This window comes from Nicotiana attenuata, chromosome 8 (genome assembly GCF_001879085.1).
Source record: "Nicotiana attenuata strain UT chromosome 8, NIATTr2, whole genome shotgun sequence".
In the NCBI taxonomy this organism is placed as follows: Eukaryota; Viridiplantae; Streptophyta; class Magnoliopsida; order Solanales; family Solanaceae; genus Nicotiana; species Nicotiana attenuata.
In genome coordinates this window covers 12,331,888-12,338,614 of record NC_031996.1, presented here as the reverse complement: position 1 = coordinate 12,338,614, position 6,727 = coordinate 12,331,888, and the positions used below count along the sequence as shown (strand labels likewise).

General features: G+C 35.6%; 1 long non-coding RNA gene across 1 annotated transcript; it reads left to right on the top strand.

Annotated features, from left to right (window-relative positions):
- LOC109231778 lies at positions 1,311-3,421 on the top strand. The gene is made up of 2 exons (XR_002068833.1): positions 1,311-1,637; positions 3,215-3,421. It is a non-coding gene; the product is annotated as an uncharacterized LOC109231778 (long non-coding RNA).

Genomic DNA, 6,727 nt, shown 5'->3' with positions numbered 1-6,727 from the left:
ATATATATATATATATATATATATATATATATATATATATGAAATTCAACCATATCCTAAGGATAGCTAAAAAAACCTACAAGTAAGCACAAGAACATGAAATGCTATTTATCTTTAACATAATCAAAATCCAACTTAAACTGCGCGACATAAAGTATCATCGAGCTTGTAATTCTTTCTGCCCATTTTAGATAGCATAAACTATTCCGAACAAGAAAGAAAAATAAATTTGTATGAAACTATATATAAAAGGTACATTCTTGTTAAATACTAATGTATAAAGATATTATGACTTTTCAAAAGTAGATAACACAAGACATTATGTAACTTTTAATCTAAATCAAAAGAAAACTTTGTCGAGCAGCAGTTATTGAAAACTGAAGGAGGACAACAAATTGTTACTAAGTTACAAGGAGATGCTACGGACTATTTGAATGCTAAGATACAGCAAAAATTTAATGCCTCAGACATTGATAATATTCCAGGAGATCAAGATCTAGATGGAGCTTCTAAGGAAGTGATTGTTTCTACTGCACAAACGGAGAAGGCTAAAGATGATAGACAAAGAGCTAATAGCCAAGGACATGTTAATGTGCAACATAATACGAGGGAGCAGGAGAAGGAGCTGGGGTATATGACTATAAACATCAGGAGCAGGTACAGGTAACTAAGGAGGCAGAAATAACACTTGAAACAGGTGCACAAAACAATGCACCAGGTAACTTCAATGCTGGTGGTTAAACAACTTCTTTGGAAGCTACTTAAGCCAATCCAAGAGGCTCTTAAGAATGTGTCCAAGGGGGTAGACAAAAAACAATGGGAGTGGTTGGTAAAGGAACATTTTTCTACAGAAAGTTTTTAGGTTTGACATAATACCTAATTATATAATTTTATTTTATACAGTGATATTTTAATTGATAACTTATTTATAGCATTTGATTTAATGTTGTCACTCAAATATAGGCGAGAAGTAACATGAATGCATCAAATAGAACTAAGTTGAAGATGTTTATCATATTGGTAGCAAGACAATTAGAGAGATTATTTATCAAAAGGTGTTATCATCAAATCTATTTTTGCTTAATATTGGCGAGACGTTGTTTGACATATTTACTTTTATGTAAAGGGCGAAAAAGATGGCAAACCACCAGATTTGGCAACTATTTTCTTCGAGACTCGCAAGAAGAATAACACACTTATTGAACCTGAAACAATCAAGAAACATGTGCGTTTGGTTAATTGAACATGTTCTTTACTTTTAGTTATTATGGGATCTGATAAAAATTTCTCTATATACTTTGTAGGCTCAAATCAAGGAATTGGTGCAGTCTGAACCGTCACTTCCTAACATAGAGATTGTAGAAAAATGCTTTGGACCTCAAAGTCGTAGTCATGTATTTGGCTTTGGGGGTGGATTAAAGGCGAAAGATTTGAAAGGGGGAACTACCTCAAAAACTGAATTATTGGCTAAGCTACGTTCAACTGAAAATGAAAACCAGTCTTTGAAGGATCGTCTGTCTAACTTCGAAAATGAGATGAGAGAACTGAGGAAAATAAAAGAATTAGTATTAGCGCAACAAACGAATTTCCAGCCTCCAGCTGAGGAAAATGACTATTTGGATCCTTGATGATACCAGGTGAGTAACAACTTACATGAAACCTCAATTTATTTTGTTGATTTAAGTGTATGTTAATCTATGCAAGTGATTTAAGTGTATATTAATCTATGAAACTAATTTCCAGCCTCCGTCGCTAAAGGTTTTTTTGGCAATCCGCTAGGCAAGCGCCTAGGGCTAAGTTTTATTAATATAAAGAAAATTAAAAATAAAATACATTGTCAGGTGGTCTTAATCTATGAAAGTGATAAAATTTGAAAATTACATTAACCCTATTACCAAAATCGAGTATTGAACTAAACATTGATATCACACGATGATTACTAGCTACACTAGTCATGAAATAACTAATAAAGCCAATGTTCTTGTGAAAATTCATTACTGCCTCTAGGCTGGTGGTACTGGTGTCCTTTTGTTGATATTTCCTTGTCGTTGTTGTTGTCCACATGCTGCAACAATTACCATTCTTTTCCTTGGTCGTGCATTTGGGTGTGCAATATTGAAAGATGATCCATGTATTAAAAAAAGGACCCCAAGTTCCTTGTTTTAATAACCCAATGCACTTGACTACAAAGTGTACAACATTGCTTGATAAATGAACCCACGCGTGACAACTTTTTGCTATTTTTGATACATGAGCATGTGGTGCACATACAGCATGCTTGCAATGTTCGATGCCTTGCATAATCCAAGTATTAACACTTTTCCTTTCTCCAGTTACCCGGCACCTCATGTTGACTCCATTTTCAAGTACGGTATGTTTGGTCTCTTGCCATAAGAACTTGAAATTGTTGTGCCGTTGTCCTTTTCGAGCTGTGTGTTTTGTTATTCTTCTGCTGCTTCTATATCTTCCATTAGTGATTGTAGTTGCACCTGTAGCATTCCAGTTTTTAATTTGAAACAATGCATTACTGCACAATCTGGGCAGCCTCTTGTGTAGTGTGTTCCAGTAGACACTGCTGTGTTGCCTACTGCTACTCCTCCAGGTATCCATGCTTTTGTTCATTACTGATATTTCATCATGGGGCTGAGCACAAAGTACTAATACCACCCATAGATGATTTACCAGTAAATGAAGCCTAGACACATTAGCTTTTCCTGCAAAAAAGAAAACTATGTTAGCTACAAAACTGGTTCCTGTAATCTCCTCCTTAAGGATTTGACCACAGTGGATGATATTGCCATCTGCTCCCTTAATTTGCCATTCCAGACCACTGATCATACTTTCCTCCTGTTTGATTTGAGTATAACATTTTAGGACTACCTCTCCAATTGCCTGCATACCACCTCTCCTCGTTGGTACCCCTTTTCCTTCTAGTTTCCTGCAACTTTTACTCTTATATATGGGCATTGTAACTTGTCATCATTCACTATTTTCCTTCCTTGTGTATTCAGCTCCCAGAAATTTTTTGCTTCAATATCTCCAAAGTCCAGAGCATAGTTAGCTAAATGATCAGCTAATTTGTTTCCTTCTCCGAGGGTGTGAGCCACTGTTACATTGCTTCTCCCTCTTCATTCCTCAGCACATATCCTATTGAGCTTCTCCCGGGATTCCCCTTGAGACTTGAGTATCTATACGTCTGTTATTTCTTCAACAGGTTTTGGATATTGAAGTTTACGAGAAAGCCGATTTTTGACGACATAGAAATCAACCACAATTTTGCTTGGAATTTCAAGAAAATTTTACATTACAATCGAGGGATATTATTAGTATATGTAGTTTTTTGCTAAATGTTTATGAACACAATATTGTGACTAGCTTAAATCATTGATGTACGATTCAACTAATTAACTGATGTTGATCATTTTTTGTATTATTTTATGAAAGCAACATTATCTATATATTAATATTTCCAATTTTCTAGTTGCAAACTAAATGTGATTTAGGGACTTGTGACTTGTTTTTTTAGGGACCAGCTTTAAACTTCTCTGAATAGATATAACGGCTGTCACACCTCCTTTTAACACACCTATCCCGAATGATAAATGTATAAGGGAGTTTTTCCATTTAAAGTGACATTATTCGAAATGGGATCATTTATTTATTTTTTAGAGTCGCCACTTGGGATAGGATTGGCTTTTGGTGTCCCAAGTCACCGATTTAATTTAAATCCCAAATCGAGGAAAATTTCGACTCCCCAATTGGGGTCTGCGAACCAGAAATTCTGTGTAAGGAATTCTGTTGACCCGAGGGAAGGTGTTAGGCACCCCCGGATCCCGTGGTTCTAGCACGGTCGCTTAAATTATTATAAATGGCTAAAATCTGGTTTTTATACATATTTAAACCTATAGTGCAATTTTAAGATTATTTACCGCTTTTAGTTTATTTTGTTCTTTACGAAAGTGAACGCCGTTTAAGAGCGTGTTTTTGGATCACGTCACATGAAATGCACCCGGATCCTCAACACCTCTTATTCAACGTTTTGGGATTTGGATTTGGGTTGCATGAAATGCGCACCCGAGTTTAGGAAGGTAAAATTATTAAACAACGCGCCTAAAGCGACTAGCGTGTTGGTATCTTTGCGGGAGACCATGGAAATTTGCTAAATGGCTTACCCGATTTCTAAAATATTTTAACATAGTATTTAATGAGGGCCCCGCAATTTGTATGTTTTATGCGGCGAGGCTCATCTCATGTTTTATTTAAAGAGTATTCTAAAGAAACTATGATTTTCTATTACACTGTTGTCTCTAAAAAGAGGCCCTAATTAATTAGCATTATAAAATTCGGGCCTCAAGTTCAAGTCCGAACTCAAACAAAAGGGAAAAACCTCTTAATTTGAATCCGCTACCTAACTTGAAAGCCCAAAACCCATGTTACAACTTCGAGCTTTCAGCATTGAATTTTGAACTTGGCCCAACAGAATAAAAATGAAATCGTTTTGTGGACTGCTATCAACTTTGGGCCTTGACGCAAGCCCAATTGGGAAAGTAGGTAGACCTGGAACTAGGCCTTGCGTCAATAATGTTGATGCCCAGGACAAATGGCGTGGGCTACCAATTCTGGGCTTATGGACGAGCCCAAACAAAATTACTGGGACGGCTTCAACTTCAAATTTAGTACAACTATCAATAAAAATCTAAATTTTTCTATTCAGATCTATACTGAAGGAATCTTGCAAATAGTTAGAGGATTTGACAACTGAATTAAGGCAATCAAACTCAGTCATGATGTAGAAACGCTGCTTTGATTTCAGAACTAAAATGTAAAGGCACGTGTCGTGTTTGGCTGAACTTAACACATATACTTTTTTTTTTTACCTGTTTTCAACAATCATTCTAACGCAGCTGAAATCTCAAACACAAGAGATAGCTAGACTAAATTTAACCAATGCAGTTCCTATGAGCTAAATAGCTCCCTAATCTGGAGTTGAACCTCGAGTCTATCTAACGACCAGGTTAACACTTACTACTATAATCTGTATCACATTTATAATAATCATATAAGTCCCAAAATAGTNTCTATACGTCTGTTATATATGGTTTTTCTAACTGAATTCTTATTTCTTCAACAGGTTTTGGATATTGAAGTTTACGAGAAACCCGATTTTTGACGACATAGAGATCAACCACAATTTTGCTTGGAATTTCAAGAAAATTTTACATTACAATCAAGGGATATTATTAGTATATTTAGTTTTTTGCTAAATGTTTATGAACACAATATTGTGACTAGCTTAAATCATTGATGTACGATTCAACTAATTAACTGATGTTGATCATTTTTTGTATTATTTTATGAAAGCAACATTATCTATATATTAATATTTCCTATTTTCTAGTTGCAAAGTAAATGTGATTTAGGGACTTGTGACTTGTTTCTTTAGGGACCAGCTTTAAACTTCTCTGAATAGATATAACGGCAAGCTTCTAACTGGTCGTGAAACGTTTTATCGACCATATTTAAACTAGCCGCGAAAATATTTTAAGGACAAGAAATTTACTGGCCGTGAAATGTTTTAACGACCATATTTAAACTAGCCGCGAAAATATTTTAAGGACCAGAAATTTAGTCCCTAAAATATGCAAATAAGCACCAGAAACATGGTCCTTAAAACACATTTAACGGCCAGTTTGAAACTGGTCGCGAAACTGTTTTAGCGATCAGCACACTATCTCGTCCTTAATAACCTTTAGCGACGGAGGTTATAAGGACCAGATTAACTGGCCGCTATTGAGCATTTGCGACCAATTCCTTACTTTTAGGGACCAGTTTTTCCTTCGCTATTGCGCATTTTTCTTGTAGTGATCGTCACGTTATCATTCTTATTGAAGGGGGTCATTGCTGTTACTTTGTTTGCTTACCTTGTAACCTTTTGCTAAATATTCTTATAATCTGATTTAATTTTGAATGTACTCATTGTATTTTTGAATCAAGCACTTATATAGTTATATTCTTTATATTATGACAGTTTTACACTTACATTCTCGCTTTGTTCCCTTGGTGATTCGAACCCACAACCTTTGGGTTGGAGGTGGAAGGTGCCTATCACTTTAATTAAGTTTTACTATGTCATTTAGATATAAAATTAATGGAAAAGGGCTATACGTGTCCATGTACTATCAGAAATTAGTTATAAATAGTCCCCGTTATACTATTCGACACTATCTACCCCTGCCGTTAGTTTTTTGAACATATCTGCCCCTCACATTAACGGATCCAGTTCGTGCGGACACTTGGCAGTATTTTAAACACCCAAATCATTTATCTTCTAATATACAAACCCACCCGATCCAGCCCCAATCTTCTGATCTGAAACCCTTTTGCACTATTTCTGATGAAGGTTCAACAATTTGTTCTTCAACATACAGAGAATCAATAAAAAATGATACAATTAAGCCGCTTGTGTTGAAATTACGCCCTCCATTTTCCGGACCAACAAATTACTAAACTGAAAATTCTTAAATCTCCTAAAGAAACAAGAAACAAACAGGAGTGTTGGTGCTTTCGTTGATTAGTTTTATGATGAAGTTTCTGGGTGGGGCGGTGTAAATAAGGAAGAAAAAGGGTGTTTGTATGCTCTGTTTCAGCAGTGATGTTATGGTTGTCGCAACATATTTTTTGGTTCTTAAGTTGGTGGTTTTAGGCGGAGATGAGTGGTGGTCAACGG